Here is a 21808-nt window from a genome sequence, read left to right as displayed (position 1 = left end):
CTTTCATCACTTTAAATGTATCATGCCATTCCCTTTTGGCATGCAGAGTTTCTGCTGAAAATTCAGCTGATAGCCTATGAGAGTTCCCTTGTGCATAAGTTGTTTTTCCCTTGCTGCTTTTAATATTTTCTCTTTATCTTTAATTTTTGCCAATTAATTACAACGTTTTGGTGTGTTCCTCTTTAGGTTGATCCTGTTTGGGACTCTCTGTGATCCCTGGACTTGAATGTCTGTTTCGTTTCCCAGGTAGGGAAGTTTTCAGCTGTTATGTCTTCAAATATGTACCCTGCACCTTTCTCTCGCCCTTCTCCTTCTGAGACCTCTAAAATGTGAATGTTAGTATGTTTAATGTTGTCAGAGTTCTGAAACGGTACTCATTTCTTTTTTTTTTCTTTTTTCTGGTCATCCTCAGTGATTTCCACTACTCTGTCTTCCAGCTCATTGATCCATTCCTCTGTATCATTTAGTTTACTGTTGATTCCTTCTAATGTATTTTTCATTACAGTTATTGTAGTCTTCATTTCTGTTTGGTTGTCCTTTATATTTTCTAACTCTGTAAAAACTTCTAACTTCTCACTCTGTTCGTCCATTCTTCTCCTGAATTCTATGATCATCTTTACAACTATTACATTGAACTCTTTCTTGGGTAGGTTGGCTATCTCCACTTCATTTAGTTTTTCTTCTGGGGTTTTATCTTGTTCCTTCATTTGGAACATGTTCCTCCTTTGCCTCATTTTGCCTAATTTGCTGTTTTTATTTCTAAGTATCTGGTAGGTTGTTATGTTTCCTGACCTTGGAGAAGTGCCCTTTCATAGGAGACATCCTATGAGTCTCAGCAGCACACTCCCCTCTGGTCACTAGAGGCACTAGGGATTCCCCCTATGTGGGCTGCTTGTTTCCTTCTGTTGTGGTGAGCTAACTACTCTCAGCAGTATCTTAAGCTTGGCTGGCCCCTGGTCTGATTGGTTGCCAGGCCCTGCCTTGTGCAGAGGTTGCTGGCTGCTTCTTGGTGGGGCCAGGTCATGAGGAGGCTAGCTGCAGAATCCTGGGGTGCCCTAGGGCTAGTGCTGATTCACTGGTGGGTTGAGTCAGGGTCCAGGAGATCCTGGTGCTGGTGCTCACCAACCAGTGTGTTAAGGCAGGTCCTGGGGCAAGTGCTGGCCCACTGACAGGCAGAGTCATGTCCTGGAGTCCAAGAGCTGTTGTTGGACCACTGGTGGGTGGGGCCACTTCCTGACACAGCTGGCTGCAGTGTCCAAGGTCCACTCTTAAAGGGAGTCTCTATTTCCCACAGCCCTCTGGTGCTCCCAAATGTAAGTTCCACTGGACTTCAAAGACAAACATTCTAGGAGCTCATCTCAGTGCAGGACCCTCAGGTTGGGGAGCCCAATGTAGGACTGAGACCTCTCACTCCTTGGGGAGAACCTCTGCAATTGTAATTATTCTACCATTTGTGAGTTGCCCGTCCAAGTGTAGGGGTCTTGACTATATTGTGGCTCTGCCCCTCCTACCATCTCATTGTGTTTCCATCTTTTTGTCTTTAGTTGTAGATCTTTTCTGGTAAGTTATAGTCTTTTTCATTGATAGGTGTTCTGTAAATAGTTGTAATTTTGGTGTTCCTGTGAGAGGAGGTGAGCTCAGGGTCTTTCTACTCTGCCATCTTGGCTGATCTCCCCAGAAATTAAACACACTTTTAAGCAATCAATGGATCAAAGAAGAAATCACAAAGGAAATTTCAAAATACTTAGAGATGAATGAAAATGAAAACACAATATAGCAAAACTTATGGGATGCAGCAAAAGCAGTGTTAAGTGGGAAATGTATAACTATAAATGCTTACATTAAAAAATAATAAAGATCTCAAATCAACAACCTAACTTTACAACTTAAGGAGCTAAAAAAAAGAAAAACTAAAAGTCCAAAGCTAGCAGAAGGAAGGAAATAATAAAGATTAGAACATAGATAAATAAAATAGAGACTAGAAAAAACAAGAGATAATCAATGAAACCAAAAGTTGATTTTTTGAAAAGATCAATAAAATTAACAAAACTTTATAGCTATATGGATTAAGAAAAAAAGAGAGAAGACTCAGAGTACTAAAATCAGAAATAAAAGTAGGGACATTACTATCCATTTTACACAAATAAAAAGGATAAAAGAGTACTATGAACAATTGTATGCCAAAAAATTGGATAATTTGGATGAAATAAATTTCTAGAAACACAAAACCTCCCAAGACTAAATCATGAAAAAATAAGCAATCTGAATAGACTTATAACTAATAAGGAGATTGAATCAATAATAAATATCTCCTAACAAATTAAAGCTCTGTATCTGATCGCTTCAGTGGTGAATTCTATCAAACATTTAAAAAACTACTACCAATTCTTCTCAAGCTTTTCCAAAAAACTGAAGAAGAGGGAACACTTCCTAATTCATTTTACAAGGCCATCATAACCCTGATATCAAACCCAGGCAAAGACACTACAAGAAAAGAAAACTACAGATCAATATTTCATATGAACATTGATGCACAAATGTTCAACAAAATACTAACAAACAGAATTCAGCATCATATTTCTTAAAAATTACATACCATAACCAAGTAGGATTTATTTCTGATATGCAAGGATGGCTCAACATATGAAAATCAATTAATGTATCATCCATATCAACAGCATGAAGTGAAAAGAAAAAAAACATGATTATCTCAGTTGATACAGAACAGGCATTTTACAAAATTCAACACCCCTTCATGATGAAAACACTAAACAAAATAGGAATAGAAGGAAACTACTTCCACATAATAGAAGCCATATATGAAAAACCCACAGAAAACATAATACCAAATGGTGAAAGACTGAGAACTTTTCCTCTAAGATCACAAACAAGGCAAGGATGACCACTTTTACCACTTCTATTTAACATAGTACTGGAAGTTTAAGCCAGAGCAATTAGGCAAGAAAAAGATACAAAAGTCATACAAATTGGAAAAGAAGGGACTTCCCTGGTGGTCCAGTGGTAAAGAATCTGCCTTATGATGCAGGGGACACAGGTTCAATCCCTAGTCAGGGAACTAAGATTCCACGTGCCACAGGACAACTAAGCCCATGCACCACAACTACTGAGCTCACATGCCACAATGAGAGAGCCCGTGTGCTGCAAACTACAGAGCCCATGTGCTCTGGAGCCCACATGCCACAACTACAGAGCACACACGCCCTGGAGCCTGTGCACCACAACTAGGGAAGAGAAAACCCACACACCACAACTGGAGAGAAGCCCAAGCACCACAACGAAAGATCCTGCATGCTTCAACAAAGACCCCATGTGCTGCAACTAAGACCTAAGGCAGCCAAAAATAAATAAATTAAATAGATAAATAATAAATAACTCTTTTTAAAAAATTGGAAAGGAAGAAGTAAAATTGTTTCTGTTTGCAAATATCTCATATGTAAAAAATTCTAAAGACTCCACAAAAGAGCTGTTAGAACTAATAACTGAATTCAGCAAAGTAGCAGAATACAAAGTCAACACACAAAAATCCATTGAATTTTTGTACACAAACAATGAACAATCTGAAAAGGAAATTACAGAAACAATTCCATTTACAATAGCACCAAAAAGAATAAAATACGTAGGAATTAACTTAACCAAGGTGGTGAAAATCTTGAACAATGAAAACTACAAAATATTGCTGAAAGAAATGACATAAGTAAATAGAAATGCATACCATGTTTATAGATTGGAAGACTTAATATTTTTTAAATGTCAGTATTACCCAAACTGATCTACAGATTCAATGCAGTTCATATCAAAATCCCAAAGACATTTTTTGCAGAACTAGAAAACTCATCCTAAAATTCAAATGGAATCTTGAGGGACCTGGAATAGCCAAAATAATCTTCAAAAATTAGAAAAAACGGGAGTATTCACACTTCATAATTTCCAAGCCTACTACAAAGCTACAGTAATCAAAATAGTGTGGTATTGGCATAAAGACAGACATATAGACCAGTAGAACAGAATAGAGAGCCCAAGAATAAACTGTTGCATGTACAGTGAAATGATTTATGACAAGGTTGCCATTCAATGGGAAAAGGACCGTCTTTTCAACAAATGGTGCTGAAAAAACTGGATACCCACATGCAAAAGAATGAAGCTGAAGCCTTACCTAACACCATATACAAAAACTAACTCAAAATGCATCAAGGACCTCAATATAAGACCTAAAACAATAAAAACTCTTAGAAGAAAACATAGGACAAAAACTTCATGACATTGGATTTAATAATTGCTTGGATATAACACCAAAGGCATAGGCAATGAAAGAAAAAAAAATTGGGCTTCATGAAAATTTAAACAATTTGTACATTGAGAGACATAGAGGAAAAAGACAACCCAGAGTATAGGAGAAAGTATTTGCAAATAGTATATCTGATTAGAGATTAATATCCAGGATATATAGAGAACCCCTGAAATGCAACAACAACAAAAAACCTGATTCAAAAATGGAAAAAGGACTTGAATAGACATTTCTCCAAAGAAGATATGTGAATAGCCAATAAGCCCATGAAAAGATGCTCAACATCACTAATCATTAGGGAAATGCTTATCAAAGCTACAATGAGACACCACTTCATACCCATTAGGAGGGCTACTATCAAAAAACCAGGAAACAGGTGCTGGCAAGGATTTGGAGAAATTGGAACTTTTGTGCACCATTGATAGGAATGTAAAATGGTACAGGCACTGTGGAAAACATTGTGGAAGTTGCAAAAAGTTAAATACAGAATTACCATATGACCCAGCAATTCCAATTCTGAGTATATATCCAAATGAAATGAAAGCAGTGTCTTGAGCAGGTATTTGTTCACCAATGTTCATAGCATTAGTCACAATAGCTAAAACATAGAAGCAATACAAGTATCCATCAGCTGATGAATATATAAGCAAAAGGTGGTAAATACGTACAATGAAATATTACCTAGCCTTAAAGAGGAAGGAAATTTGCAATGCAGTACAACATGAATGAACCTTGAGGACATTATGCTAAGAAATAAACCAGTCACAAATAGAAAAATACTATATGATTCCAGTTATGTGAAGTACTTAGGGGTAGTCAAAATCAGAAAGACAGAAAGTAAAAAATGGTGATTTCAAGGGGCTTGAGGGAGGGGAGAAAGGAGTTATTGTTTAATAGGTATAGAGTTTCAAATTTACAAGAGTTATGGGATGGATGGTGGTGATGGTTGCACAATATATTTAATACACTGAACTATATACTAAAAATAGTAAGATGGTAAACTTTTATGTATATTTTAACTCAAGAAAAAAGAAAAAGATTCTTTTCCTCCAGAACCACTTTCATCACCAAAATCTGTATTACTCAGGGTTCTCAAGAGAACAACAATAAGGTATCACATTGATCTATTTGCCTACTTTACGCCAGTACAACATTGTCTTTATACAGTAGCTTTCTGGTCAGTTTTGAAATAAGGAAGTGTGAATCCTGCAATTTTCTTCTTTTTAAGATTGCTTTGTAACTCTATGCTCGTAGAATTTTTATATGCATTTTAGATCAGTTTGTCAATCTCTGCAAAGGAGCCAGCTGGGATTTTAATAGGAATTGATTTGAATCTGTAGATATATTAGGGGAATATTGCCATCTCAACAACATTAAGTCTTCCAATTCATGAATATGGGATATTTTTCCATCTGTTTAAATGTTATTTCTTTCAACAATTTTTTATAGTTTACAGAGTATAAGATTTACATTTTTTCTGTTAAATTTGTTCCTGAGAAATTTATTCTTGTGAATGAAATTGTTTTCTTTGTTTCATTTCTGAATTGTTAATTGAAACTTTATAGAAATAAAATTGATTTTTGTATCTTGATCTCATATCCTGAAACCTACTGAACTCACTTATGAGTTCTGTTAACATTTTAGTGGGTACTTTAAGAATTTATATATTCAAGATTATGTCATTACAATAGAGAAAGCATTAATTCTTCCTTTCTGATCTGGATGCCTTTTATTTTATTTTCTTGCCTAATTCTCCCCACTAAAATCCCCAAGAAAATGTTGAATAAAAGTGGAAAGAGAATATTTTTATCCTGTTCTTGATCTTAGAAGAAAGGAAATGTTCAGTCTTTGAACATTTATTATAATGCTAGATTTTTTAATATATGTCCTTTACCAGGTTGATGCATTTACCTTCTCCTCCTAATTTGTTGCATGTTTTTATCTTGAAGATGTGTTAAATGTTGTCAAATGCTTTCTCTGAGTCTATTGAAATAATCATGTGGGTTCTGTCCTTTGTTGTATTGATATGGGTACATTACATTAATTGATTTTGGCATGTTAAATCAACCTTGCATTTCTGGGATAATACAACTTAGATGAGGTACATATCCTTTTAATCTGTTGCTGGATTCAGTATGTTAGTTTTTTATAGAGGAATTTGCATCTATATTCATAAGAGGTATTGGTTCATAGTTTTCTTATGATGTCTTTGTGTGGTTTTGGTATTAGGGTAATATTGGCCTCATAGAATGAATTGAGAACATTCTCTATTCTTCTATTTTTGGGAAAAGTTTGTGAAACATTGCTATGCATTTATCCTTAAATGTTTGGTAGAATTCACCATCAAAGGCATCTGGGCCTCAACTTTTCTTTGTGGGTAATGTTTTGATACTAATTTAATCTATTTTCTTATTGTAGGCCTATTTACATTTCCTATTTCATCCTGAATCACATTCAGTAGTTTGTATTAGTCTAAGAATTTGTTGATTTCCTCTAATTCATTGGCAAACAGTTGTTCATAGCGTTCCCTTATAATCATTTTCATTTCCATAAGGTCAGTAGAAATAACCCCTCTGTTATTCCTGATTTATCACTTGAGTATTCTCTCTTTTTTTCTTGATCAATCTAGCCAAATGTTTGTCAATTTTGTTGATCTTTTCAAGAACCAACTTTTGGTTTCATTTGTTGTTGATTTGTATTATTACTATTTGCTATTTCTTTGATTTCCACTCTACTCTTTTTTCTTTAAATAAATTTATTTATTTATTTGTTTTTATTTTTGGCTGTGTTGGGACTTCGTTGCTGTGCGTGGGCTTTATCTAGTTGCATCGAGCAGGGGCTACTCTTTGTTGCAGTGTGCGAGCTTCTCATTGTGGTGGCTTCTGGTTGCGGAGCATGGGCTCTAGGAGTGTGGGCTTCAGTAGTTGTGGCACGCAGGCTCAATAGTTGTGGCTCATGGGCTCTAGAGAGCAGGCTCAGTAGTTGTGGCGCATGGGCTTAGTTGCTCCACGGCATGTGGGATCTTCCCAGACCAGGGCTCAAACCCATTTCTCCTGCACTGGCAGGTGGATTCTTAACCACTGTGCCACCAGGGAAGCCCTACTCTTTTTTTTTTAATTAAAATATAGTTGATTTACAAGGTTGTGCCAATCTCTGCTGTACAGCAAAGTGACTCAGTTATACACATATAGACACTCTTTTAAAATATTCTTTTCAATTATGGTTTATCACAGGAAATTGAATACAGTTTCCTGTGCTATATATTAAGACCTTGTTTATCCCTTCTAAGTGTAATAGTTTGCATCTACCCACCCTAAACTCCCAGTCCATCCCTCCCTCTCCCCACCCCTTGGCCACCACAAGTCTTTTCTCTATGTCTATGTCCACTCTACTCTTTATTGTTTCTTTCCTCTGCTTGCACTGGATTTAGTTTGCTTTTATTTTTCCAGTGTATTAAAAGGGAAGGTTTTTAATTTGATGTCTTTCTTTATCTTTAATATGGGCATTTATAGCTATGAATTTCCATTTAAGTACAGCTTTAGCAGCATCCCTTAAGTTTTTGGTATGTTGTGGCTTCATTTTAATTCATCTCAAAATATGTTCTAATTCCCATTGTGATTTTTTTCTTTGACTTACTGGTTATTTAAGAATGTGTTGTTTTGGACTTCCCTGCTGGCACAGTGGTTAAGAATCTGCCTGCCAATGCAGGGGACATGGGTTTGAGCCCTGGTCCGGGAAGATCCCACATGCCATGGAGCAACTAAGCCCATGTGCCACAACTACTGAGCCTGTGCTCTAGAGCCCACGAGTCACAACTACTGAGCCCACGTGCCACAACTACTGAAGCCCATGCACCTAGAGCCTGGGCTCCACAAGAGAAGCCACTGCAATAAATCAGCACACCGCAATGAAGAGCAGCCCCCACTCGCTGCAACTAGAGAAAGCGGGCTCACAGCAACAAAGACCCAATGCAGCCAGAAATAAATTAATTAATTTTTTAAAAAAAAGAATGTGTTGTTTAATTTCTATATATTTGTGAGTTTCCACAATTTCATTGTTATCAATTTCTCATTTTACTCCATTCCATTGTGATCAGAGGCGTATTTTGCATTATTTTAATCCTTTAAATTTATTGAGGCTTGTTTGATGGCCTCATTGCCTCTCTTACAAAATGTTCTATGTGTCCTTTCCATGTGCTCATGAGAAGAATATGTATTCTGCTGTTGTTGGGTCTGGAGCATTCTACAGATGTCTTGTTAGGACTATTTGGTTTATAATGTTGTTTAGGTCATCTATTTATTTATTGATATTTTGACTCATTATTCTATACATTATTGAAAGTGAGGTATTAAAAGTCTCCAACTAGTGTTGTTGAATTGTCTATTTCTCCCTTCAATTCTGTGATTTTTTGCTTCATGTGTTTTAGGGTTCTGTTGTTAGGTGCATCTATGTTTATAATCATTATAACTTCCTGATGGGTTGATCCTCTTATTACCATAAAATGTCTCTCCTTATATCTAGTAACAGTTTTTGTTTAAAAGTCTATTTTGTATGACATTATTTTAGCCACTCCAGCTATCACTGATTGCTGCTTGATATATCTTTTTCCATTCTTTTGCTTTCAACATATTTGTATTTTTAATCTAAAATGTATACCAGACAGTATATTGTTGGATCTTGCTTTTGTTTCAAGCCTATCAAAGACTGCCTTTTGACTGGATTGTTTAATCCATTCACATTTAATGTAATTATTGATTTATTCCCACATATTCATTTTATTTTCTGTCTTCCATATATCTCATGTCATTTTGTTCTTTTATTTCTCCTTTACTGCTTTATTTTGCATTACATGAATATATTCTAGTGTAATATTTTAATTGTTTTTACTATACTTTAAAATTATTTTCTTAGTGGTTTCCCTGGGACTTACCATATATACCTTAACTTATCAGAATCTACTTCAGATTTATGCTAACTTTATTCCAATTAAATATAGAAATGTTATTCTCATATAGCTCTATTTCCTCTTTGCCCTTTTTGTGTTATTAGTTTTACACGTATTTCTTTTATGTATGTTAACAATACTACATATAATTTTATGCCTATTATAGAAGCTGAAAAAAGAGATAAAGGAAGTATAAATTTATAGAATGTGTTATATTAATCTTCTTATTTACCATTTCTGGTTCCCTTCATTTTTTCCTGTGGATTTGAGTTACCATGTGGCATAATTTCCTTGCTTCAGTATAGCTTTGTTCTGACACAGTACCTTTGTGCTGTCAAATATATTACATTTCTATATGTTATAAGATAAACAATATGAATATATATATAGTTTTTATGATTGCTTTTTGAATCAAAGAAAAAAAGGAATATGGATTTATACTTTTATAATTATATAATTAGTTTACCATTGCTCTTTGTTTTGTTTTGTTTTTTTCATGTGGATTCACATTACCATCTGTGGTCACTTGTTTTCAGCCTAAAAATCTTCTTTTGATATTTCTTGTAATTTGGAAATGCTAACAATTAATTCTCTTAGTTCTTGTGGAGTCACTTCTTATAAATGTGTTTCTTCTTGTGAATGTATATTCACTTCTTTTTTTTAAAAAACATCTTTATTGGAGTATAATTGCTTTACAATGGTGTGTTAGTTTCTGCTTTATAACAAAGTGAATCAGTTATACATATACATATGTCCCCATATCTCTTCCCTCTTGCGTCTCCCTTCCTCCTACCCTCCCTATCCCACCCCTCTAGGTGGTCACAAAGCACTGATCTCCCTGTGCTATGCGGCTGCATCCCACTAGCTGTCTATTTTACGTTTGGTAGTGTATATATGTCTATGCCACTCTCTCACTTTGTCCCAGCTTACCCTTCCCCCTCCCTGTATCCTCAAGTCCATTCTCTAGTAGGTCTGTGTCTTTATTCCCGTCTTGCCCCTAGGTGCTTCATGACTTTTTTTTTTTTTTTTAGATTCCATATATATGTGTTAGCATATGGTATTTGTTTATTTGTTTTTCTCTTTCTGACTTACTTCACTCTGTATGACAGACTCTAGGTCCATCCACCTCACTACAAATAACTCAATTTCATTTCTTTTTACGGCTGGGTAATATTCCATTGTATATATGTGCCACATCTTCTTCATCCATTCATCTGTCGATGGACATTTAGGTTGCTTCCATGTCCTGGCTATTGTAAATAGTGCTGCAATGAACATTTTGGTACATGACTCTTTTTGAATTATGGTTTTCTCAGGGTATATGCCCAGTAGTGGGATTGCTGGGTCATATGGTAGATAATGTATTTATTTCCCCTTGATTTGAAAGATAGTTTAGCTGACTATAGAATTCTGGTTTCACAGGGTTTTCTTCTTTCAACACTTTGAATATGTTAATTTGTTCTAGCCTCCAATGACAGAACTTTGAATACATCAATATGTTCTGGCCTCCAATATATGACTTTCTGATAAGAAGTCACCTAGTTAAACTTATTGAGGTTCCCTTATACATAATGAGCTGTGGGGTTTTTATTGTTGTTTTTTTTCTACATTCAAATTTTTCTTTTTGTCTTTGTCTTTCAACATTTTTACTATGATGTTATTGAGTGTGGATCTCCTACTATTAGTTAATTGAACCTCTTGATATGTACATAAATGTTTTCATCAGGTTTGAAAAGTTTTCAGCCATTATTTCTTCTAATTTCTTTTTCTGCTCCTTTCTCTCTCTCCTCTCCTCTGGTATTTCCATTATGCCTATGTTGGTGCACTTAATGATGTTCAACATTTCTCTGAGGCTCTGTTCATTTATCTTCATTCTTTTTTTCTCTCTGTTACTCAGATTACATAATCTCTATAAATCTATTTCCAGGTTTTCTGATTCTTCTGCCAGTTCAAATCTACTGTTGAGTTCCAGTGAATTGTTTATTATGCCTATTGTACTTTTAAACTCTGGAATTTCCATATGGTTCTTTTCAATATTTCTTTCTCTTTACTGATATTTTTAATTTGATGACATTGTTATCATAGTTTTATTTAAGCTTGGTTTCCTTTAGTTCTTTGAACATATGTATAATGGCTTCTTTGAAGTCTTTGCTAAATATGACATCTAGTCTCTTTCACAGGCAGTTCTTTTGCCTTCTATTTTTTTCTGTGTATGGATCACAGTTGCATGCTTATTTGCAATCTTATAACTTGTGCTGTAAACAACATTTTTGGTAATATATTGTAGTAACTGGATGCTGATTACCCTACACCCTCTCCATGGCTTTTTCTGTTGTTGTTTGCTGGTTTATTTGTTTAGTGATTTGGCTAAATGATTTTAGTTAGCTCTATTTCACCTGTAGTTTGAAGCCTCTGATGTCACTTTTCAGAGGTTACAGCCCTGGCATTCACAATTACCCTGGGATGACAAAGGTTTTTAGCAAAGCTCTCTTTGTCTCTTTCCCTGATCCCTGTTAAACTGTCACCCTTGATTGATATTACACCCAGTTGTTAGGCTCCATTAATTGCTTGCTTATCACTCTATTGTTTTAAACAAATTCCTGGGGGCATACACTGCTCTACAGTCAGATCTAATGAAATTCAGTCAGGGTTATTTTTTGAGACCAGTCTTTGAGGTTTGTTCTAACCCCTGGACCCTGGACGGTTCTTCTTTCCTTCCTTCCTTCCTTCCTTCCTTTCTTTCTTCCTTCCTTCCTTCCTCCCTCCCTCCCTCCCTCCCTCCCTCCCTCCCTTCCTTTCTTTCTTTCTTTTAATTAAAAAAATTATTCAATTTATTATTATTATTATTATTATTAATTATTTGGTTGTGCTGCATGGCTTGTAGGATCTCAGTTCCCTGACAAGGGTTTGAACCCAAGCCACAGCAGTGAAAGCCCAGAATCCTAACCACTAGGCCACCAGGGAACTCCCTGTAGGGTTCTTCTTAGCTTTCTTTTTCCCCAGTTCCCTCTGTTTAACTAGCTGACCTACAACTAGCTTGTTGCTCTCATACAGCTATTGGTCTCCTCTTAATTGCTTACCACCAAAATCTCCATTGCTTTTGAGAGTGCACTTAGACTTGAACTTCCCAATGCTTTGGTTTAAATAAAGTTGGTTTTATTTGGGAGAGCTTTGGAGCTCTCTGTTCTTAAGGACTGCTTCTCTCCCTGCGTAAAATCTCTTGAGTCACTGCTCTTGGTACTTTGTCAGGTTGGTAGCCTCTGGCTTTCTTAGCTTGGCTCTTCTGGCATGAAACATCCATCCTATGAAGGAGCTGAGGTGAATATGATCAGGGACCCAGTTTTCTTGGCCTGCCTGCTTTTATGGCCCTAGGAGTGGGAGCTGGGTGGAAGAAAGGAGCCCCCAACCTCTCAGCCTCGCTTACCAGGAATTTAGCCTCTTCAATTTGGAGTTGGATGAGATGAGGAATGCTGAAAGCCGCACCTCCTGTGATATGTTATTTTCCTTAATTAGGAGCTGGGTGAGAGGGATCCCTGTCTTCATGGCTACAACCACCTAGAGTAGAGCTTCCAAAAAGCTGAGCTGGGAGTAGGGAGGAAGCATGCCATGGCTCAGATGCCAAAGACCCTCACTATTCTTACCAAGATTTAGTAGGCTTTCTTGAATAAACATTTCTTCATTTTTCTGTACGCCTTTAGGATGATTTCCAAAAACATGCCCTTAGGATCATTTCCAAAATAGTTGGTTTTTTAAAAAATAATTATGTCTTGCCACAGTTTCCTGGTATTGATGTTTTATTAGTTCAAGTGATGTGTAAAAACTTTACTTCCCTTATGCCCTCTCTTATTTGTAATTGTCTTAAACTTTTCTTCTATATATAGAGAGAACCACATCAGACAGTGTTATAATTTTTGCCCAACAAAGATAATTTAGAAATCTGAAGAGAATAAAATCTATTGTATGTGCCTATATTTTTTCTCTTTCCATTGTCCTTTTTTCCTTCTTGACATTCCAAGATTTCTTTATCTTTCTATTTTTAGCCATTCTTTTAGGACATGTCTGCTGGTAACAAATTTACTTAATTTTTATTTCTCTAAGAATGTCTTGATTTCCCCTTCTTTCCTGAAGGATATTTTCTACAGACATAGAATTCTGAGTTGACACAGCTTTTATTTTAGCATTTGAAAAATGTTGTGCCACCATCTGGCCTTCAAAATTCCTGATGAGAAATTTACTGTCATTTGGATTGTTTTTCCCCTATAGGTAATATGTCATTTATTTTTTGTTGCTTTCAAGATTTTTTTCTTAGTCTCTAATTTTCAGAAGTTGGACTGTGGTGCATCTTGATGTCTGTCTTGACATAGACTTTTTTGGATTTATCCTATTTGGTATTTCCTCAGCTTCTTAGATCTGTAGGTTTGTGTCTTTGCCAAAACTGGAAAATTTTCATCCATTATGTTTTAAATACTTTTTCAGACCCACATTCTTTCCCCTCACCTTTTGAGACTCCAGTGACACAAATATTGACTCTTGTTATAGTCCCACAGGTCCTACAGCTCTGCTTATTTCTTTTCAGTCTTTTTTCTTTTGGTTGTTCAGACTGGATATTTTCTATTGTTTTATCTTCAAGCTCACTTATTTTTTCCCTCTGTTCTCTGTATTCTGTTGTTTAGCACATCCATTAATATTTTTATTTAAATTACTGTATTTTTCATTTCTAAAATGCCAATTTGGTTCGTCTTTATATCTTCAATTTCTTTGCCGAGATTTTCTATTTTTTTCATTTGTTTCAAATGGGTTCATAATTGATCACTGAAGCATTTTTATGAAGGCTGCTTGCCAGATATTTTGTCAGATAATTTTAACATCTGTATCATTTTGAGGTTGACATATCTTCCTGATTGTCATCAGATAGTGTTTTCTCGTTCAAGTTGAGATTTTCCTGGGGTTTGGTATAATAAGTCATTTTTTTAAAAACATCTTTATTGGAGTATAATTGCTTTACAATGTTGTGTTTGTTTCTGCTGTACAAAAAAGTGAATCAGCTATATGTATACATATATCCCCATTTCCCCTCTCTCTTGCGTCTCCCTCCCACCCTCCCTATCCCACCCCTCTAGGTGGTCACAAAGCACTGGGCTGACCTCCCTGTGCTATGCAGCTGGCTCCCATTGGCTATCTATTTTACATTTGGTAGTATATATATGTCAGTGCTACTCTCTCACTTCGTCCCAGCTTACCCTTCTGCCTCCCCATGTCCTCAAGTCCAGTCTCTATGTCTGTGTCATTATTCCTGTCCTGCCCCTAGGTTCATCAGAAACAGTTTTTTTGTTTTTCTTTTTAGATTCCATATATATGTGTTAGCATATGGTATTTGTTTTTCTCTTTCTGACTTACTTCACTCTGTATGACAGACTCTAGGTCCATCCACCTCACTACAAATAACTCAATTTCATTTCTTTTTATGGCTGGGTAACATTCCATTGTATATATGTGCCTCATCTTCTTTATCCTTTCATCTGTCGATGGACACTTAGGTTGCTTCCATGTCCTGGCTATAGTAAATAGTGCTGCAATGAACATTGTGGTACATGACTCTTTTTGAATTATGGTTTTCTCAGAGTACATGCCCAGTAGTGGGATTGTTGGGTCATATGGTAGTTCTATTTTTAGTTTTTATAAGGAACCTCCATACTGTTCTCCATAGTGGCTGTATCAATTTACATTCCCACCAACAGTGCAAGAGGGTTCCCTTTTCTCCATACCCTTTCCAGCATTTATTGTTTGTAGATTTTTTGATGATGGCCATTCTGACCAGTGTGAGGTGATATCTCATTGTAGTTTTGATTTGCATTTCTCTAATGTTTAGTGAAGTTGAGCATCCTTTCATGTGTTTGCTGGCAATCTGTGTATCTTCTTTGGAGAAATGTCCAAAAAAAAACCCATTTTTGGATTGGGTTGTTTGTATTTTTGATATTGAGCTGCATGAGCTGCTTAACAAGTCATTTTAAATTGAAACCTGGATATTTGTTTATCAGATTTGTGTGCATAGAGTTGTTCATAATATTCCTTTATTAACCATTTAATAATTTCCATGGAATAGGTAGTGATGTCCCTCTTTCATTTCTTATCTTAGTAATTTGTGTAATTACTAATTAGTAATTTGTCTTAGTTAGCCTGGCTAGAGGATTATCCATTTTATTGATCTTTTAAAAAAAAAAAAAAACAGCTTTCATTTTTTATTTTCATTGACTTCCCATCTTCAATTTTACTGATTTCTGCTCTAATTCTTATTATTTTTTTTCTTCTGCTTATTTAAGTTTCATTCGCTCTTCTTTTTCTAGCTTCCTAAAGTGAAAAATTAGATGATTGATTTCAGACCTTTCTTCTTTTCTAATATATACATTCAATGCTATAGATTTCCCTCTAAGCACTGCTATTGCTGAACCCCATAAATTTTGATAAATTGTGTTTTAACTTCATTTAATTCAAAATATTTTAAATGTTTCTTCTTTGACTCATGTGTTATTTAGAAGTGTGTTGTTTAATCTCTGTGCATTTGGGGATTTTCCGGTTATTGTTGTTATTTGTTTCTAGTTTTCATTACATTGTGGTCTGAGAGCAGACACTATATGATCACTATTCTTTTCAATTTGTTAAGGTATGTTTTATGGTCCAGAATGTGGTCTGTCTTGGTGATGTTCCACATGAGCTTTAGAGGAATGTGTATTCTGCTGTTGTTGGATAAAGTAGTCTATAGATGTTCATTGTTTCCAGTTGATTAATGGTGTTGCTGAGTTCAACTCTGTCTTTTTCTGTCTGCTAGATCTTTTGATTTCTGATAGAGGGTTGTTGGGGTCTTCAAATATAGTAGTCAATTCATCTATTTCTCCTTGCAGTTCTATCAGTTTTTGCCTCACATAGTTTGATAACTTTCCTTGCTTTGAAGTCTCCTTTGTCTGAAATTAATAGTGCTACTCCTGCTTTCCTTTAATTAGTATTAGCATGGTATTTTCCTCTATCTATTTACTTTTGACCTATATGTATCTTTACTATTAAAGCAGGTTTCTTGTTGACAACATATAGTTGGGGCTTGTTTTTTATCCACTCTTTTGACAATCTCTGTCTTTTATTTGGTGCATTTAGACCATTGACATGCAAAGTGTTTATTGATATAGTTGAATGATTATCTAATATATTTGTTACTGTGTTCAATTTATTGCACTTGTTCTTTGTTTCCATTTTTTGTCTTCCAGTCTTTTTCTGCCTTTTGGGGTTTTAATTGAGCATTTTATATGATTCCCTTTTCTCTACTTTCTTAGCACGTCAGTTATGCTTCTTTTCTCTTACATATTTTAGTGGCTGCTCTAGAGATTATAATACACATTTACAAATAATCCAAGTTCACATTCAAATAACACTTCATGTGTAGTGTGAGTAGTTTACAATAACAAAATAGTCCTAATTCTTCCTTCCCATCTTTTCTATCATGCTGTCATTTATTTTATTTATATATAAGCTTACATAAACATATACCGAGGTAGAGATAGATAGATGTACAGAGCATACATAATTGAATACATCATGATCATTATAATTATTTGAATAATGTGTTATATGTTAGATCAATTAAGAATATGAAAAATAAAAATTTTTATTTTACTTTTACTTAACCTTTCTTTGATCCTCTTCTTTTCTTTATGTTCACCCGAGTTTCTGAGCTATATTATTTTCCTTCTGTCTAAAGGTCTACTGGCAACAAATTCCCTCAAAGTTTTTGTTTGTCTGAGAAAGTATTTCTTATTTACTTTTCAAGCATAATTTCACAGAGTACAAAATTCTAATTTGGTGGGGATTTTTTCTCTCAACACTTAAATATTTCAGTCCACTCTTTTCTTGCTTGTATGGTTTCTGAGGAGAAGTCAGATGTATTTTTTATCTTTGTACCTCTATATATAAGGTGTGTTTTTTTCCCTCTAGCTTCTTTCAGGATTTTTTTCTTTATCTTTGATTTTCTGTAATTTGAAAATGATATGTCTAGGTGTAGTTTGGGTGGCATTTATTATGCTTAGTGTTCTCTAAGCTTCGTGGATCTGTGGTTTTCTGTCTGACATTAATTTGGGAAGATTCTCAGTCATTATTGTTTCAAATATTTCTTTTGTTCCTTTTTCTGTTTCTTCTCCTGGTATTTTTACTATGTGTATGTTACACCTTTTGTAGTTGTCCCACAGTCCTTGGATATTTTGTTTTATTTATTTATTTTTTCAGTCTGCTCTCTTTGTTTCTCAGTTTTAGAGGTTTCTATTGAGATATCCTTAAGCTCAGGGATTCTGAACGTTTAGCCATGTTCAGTCTATTAGTAAGCCCATCGAAGGTATTCTTTATTTCTGTTATAGTGCTTTTGATCTCTAGCATTTCTTTTTGTTTCATTCTTAGGATTTCCGTCTCTTTGCTCACATTGTTCATCTGTTTTTGTATGCTATCTATCCGTTACAGCCATTAACATATTAATTATGGCTGTTTTAATATTCCTGGTATAATAAGTTCAATACTTCTGCAGTGTCAGGTTCTGATGCTCTGTGACTTCAAATTGTACTTTTTGTCTTGTGGTATGTCTTGTAATTTTTTTCTTGATAGCTAATTATAATGTAGCACATAGGGCTTCCCTGGTGGCGCAGTGGTTAAGAATCCACCTGCCAATGCAGAGGACATGGATTCAAGCCCTGGTCCGGGAAGATCCCACATGCCACAGAACAACTAAGCCCGTGAGCCACAACTACTAAGCCTGCGCTCTAGAGCCTGCATGCCACAACTGAGCCCGTGTGCCACAGCTACTGAAGCCCGCATGCCTAGAGTCTGTGCTCTGCAATAAGAGAAGCCACCACAGCGAGAAGCCCATGCACTGCAATGAAGAGTAGCCCCCACTCACTGCAACTAGAGAAAGCCCATGCAGCAATGAAGACCCAACACAGCCAAAACTAAAATAAATAAAATAAATAAATTTATAAAAAAATAAAATAAAATAATGTAGCACATAAGTGGAACTGCTGTAAATAGGCAGTTGCAACTAGAGAAAGCCCATGCAGCAATGAAGACCCAACACAGCCAAAACTAAAATAAATAAAATAAATAAATTTATAAAAAAATAAAATAAAATAATGTAGCACATAAATGGAACGGCTGTAAATAGGCCTTTAATACTATGGTGGTGAGGTGTGGGAGAAAAGGAAGTGTTCTATAGACTTATGATTAGCCTTTTACTGAGACTATTCCACTAGATTGAGAGCTCACAAGTGTTTAAAAATTTTTTTTCTCTTCCCTTAGGTGGGAGAGGATGGCTAAAGTAGGCTGGAGTTGAGTATTTCCCTTCTCCCATGTGGAAGGCTAGAGCTCCCTGGAGTTGTATATTTCCCTTCCCTCAAGTTAGTTAGGCTCTGGTAATACCTCAGCAGATTAGACTGTGGCTAAATAGTTTCTCCTGAGGGCAGACTTTTTTATGAATAACAGAGTGCTCTGGCATATTGCTAAATGATTCCTTTCTCCCTCCTTCTGCTGGAAACATGAGAGGATTTTTCTCTAATATTTACTCTGGGTGTCTAGTTGAGCTCCTGAAGGTGAATCTCACAAAATTGTGTGGACATCCTATGACTAAGTCCCAATGGAGTTTTCAACTCTCATAATTTTTCACACTGAGCCTCCAGCAATTCATCAATTACAGTTCTGATTTTCCAACCTCAGCGCTCGTTCCCACAGCAGCTTCTGCTTAGGACTCTCTACTCCATTAGATTGTCATTCTCTGTATTTGCCTGTCAGACTTTCCAATAATGAGAAAGCAGTTTGCCCTGTGTCCTCACCTCTCTCCAGATCCTAGAAAATGTATTAAGTTTTCAGTCTGTTTAGTTTTTACTTGTTGTTAGGACAGAGTGATGATTTCCACACTCCTTATGGGCAGAACCAGAAACCATAAGTCTTTGATCATATGATTTTTACCCTTCATTCTGTTAATATTGTTTATCACATTTATGATTTGCATATGTTGAACTTCCTTGCAGACCAGGGATAATCCCATTTGATCATGGTGTATGATCCTTTTAAAGTGCTGTTGAATTCAGTTTGCTAGTATTTTGTTGAGCATTTTTCTATATATGTTCATGAGGAATATTGGCCTGTAATTTTCTTTTCTTGCAGTGTCCTTGTCAGGCTCTGATATTAGGGTAACACTAGCATCACTAGATGAGTTTGGAAGTGTTCCCACCTCTTTAATTTCTTGGAAGAGTTTGAGAATAATTAGTATTCTTTAAATGTTTGATAGAATTCACCAGTAAAGCCACCTGGTCCTGGGCTTTTTTGTTGTTGAGAGATTTTTTTTTTTATTACTGATTCAACCTCCTTATTTTGTATTACTTTGTCCAAATTTCTTATTTCTTCATGATTCAATCTTGGAAAGTTATACGTTTCTAGGAATTTATCCATTTCTTCTAAATTATCTAACTCGCTGGTGTATAATTGTTCATAGCAGTCACCTACGATCCTCTGTATTTCTGTGGTATCACTCATAATGTCTCCTCTTTCATTTCTGATTTTACTTATTTGAGTCTTCTCTCTGTTTTTCTCAGTCTAATTAAATGTTTGTCTATTTTGTTTCTCTTTTCAATAAAAAAAAACCTCTTAGTTTCATTATCTTTTCTATTTTCTAGCATCTATTTCATTTATATCTGCTCTGATTTTTATTTTCTTCCTTCTGCTAACTTTGGGCCTAGTTTCTTCTTTTTCTAGTTCCTGAATTGTAAAGTTAGATTGTTTATTTGAATCTTTCTTTTAATGTAGGTGTTCATCACTATAAACTTTCCTCTTAGAACTGCTTTCGCTGTATTCCATAAGTTTGGCATGTTGTATTTCCATTTTCAATTGTTTCAATATATTTTTTATTTTCCTTTTGACTTCTTCTTGAACCCATTGGTTGCTCAGGAGTGTGTTATCTAATTTCAACATATTTGTGAATTTTCCAGGTTTCCATCTCTTATTGATTTCTAGTTTTATATCATTGTAATTGGAAAAGATACTTCATGTGATTTCAAAATTCTTAAATTTGCTACGACTTGTTTTGTGACCTATCCTGGAGAAAGTTCTGTGTGCACTTGAGAAGAATGTATACTCTGCTGCCACTGGATTAAATGTTCTGTATATGTCTGTTAGGTCCATTTGGTCTAAAATGTAGTTCAAGTCTAATATTTTCTTATTGATTTTCTGTCTAGATGATCAATCCATTGTTCAAAGTGAAGTATTGAAGTCCCCTACTATTACTGCATTGCTGTCTATTTCTCCCTTCAGATCTGTTAATATGTGCTTAATATATTTAGATGTTCTAATTTTAGGTGCATAAATATTTACAATTGTTATATTATCTTGATGAGTTGTTCCCTTTATCATTACATAATGACCTTCTTTGTCTTGTGTTACAGATTTTTAGTTAAAGTCCATTTTTCTGCTATAAGAATAGCTATGCTGCTCTCTTTTGGTTTCCATTCTGATGTAATAACTTTTTCCATCCCCTCACTTTCAGCTTGTGTCATTAAAGTTTAAGAGAGGGCTTCCCTGGTGGTGCAGTGGTTAAGAATCCACCTGCCAATGCAGAGGACATGGGTTTGATCCTTGGTCCGGGAAGATCCCACATACCATGGAGCAACTAAGCCTGTGTGGCACAACTACCGAGCCTGTGCTCTAGCACCCGTGAGCCACAACTGCTGAACCCATATGCCACAACTACTGAAGCCCATGTGCCTAGATCCCGTGCTTTGCAACAAGAGAAGCCACTGCAATGAGAAGCCCATGCACCACAACGAAGAGTAGTCCCCACTCACTGCAACTAAAGAAAGCCCACGTGCAGCAACAAAGACCCAACGCAGCCAAAAATTAATTAATTTTTTTAAAAAGCTTAAGAGAGTCTCTTGTAGGCAGTGTATTGTTGGGTTTTGTGTCCTTATTCATTCAGTCATTCTATATCTTTAATTGGAGATTTAAAACATTTACACTTAGAGTAATTATTGATAGTAAGGACTTACTGTCACCATTTTTTTCATTGCTTTCTGACTGTTTTGTCATTCCTTTGTTTCTTTCTTCCTCTCTTACTGTCTTCTTCTTTGTGAGTTGATGTTTTTGTAGTGGTATGCTTTAAGTCTTTTTATCATTTCTGTATCTATTGTGTACCTTGTCATAGTTTTTTTTACTACTTTTTCAGAAACAAGTATAGCTATCCCAGTTCTCTTTGGTTTCCATTTGCATGGAATAATTTCTCATCCCTTAATTTTCAGCCTATATGTGTCTTTAAGTTTAAAGTGAGTTTCTATAGACAATACATAATTGGAGTCTGTATTTTTAAATGTATCCATTTAGCCACTCTATGCCGTTGACTGGGGTGCTTAATCCATTTACATTTAAAATAGTTGTTGACAGGTAAGGACTTACTATTGCCATCTCGTTTATTGTCTTCTATTTTGTAATTCCTTTGTTCCTTTCTTCCTCTCTTGATATCTTCCTTTGTGATTTGATTATTTTCC

Source organism: Balaenoptera physalus (genome assembly GCF_965194825.1).
Source record: "Balaenoptera physalus genome assembly, chromosome: 7".
Classification (NCBI taxonomy): domain Eukaryota; kingdom Metazoa; phylum Chordata; class Mammalia; order Artiodactyla; family Balaenopteridae; genus Balaenoptera; species Balaenoptera physalus.
Note: the sequence above shows the minus strand (reverse complement) of the source record.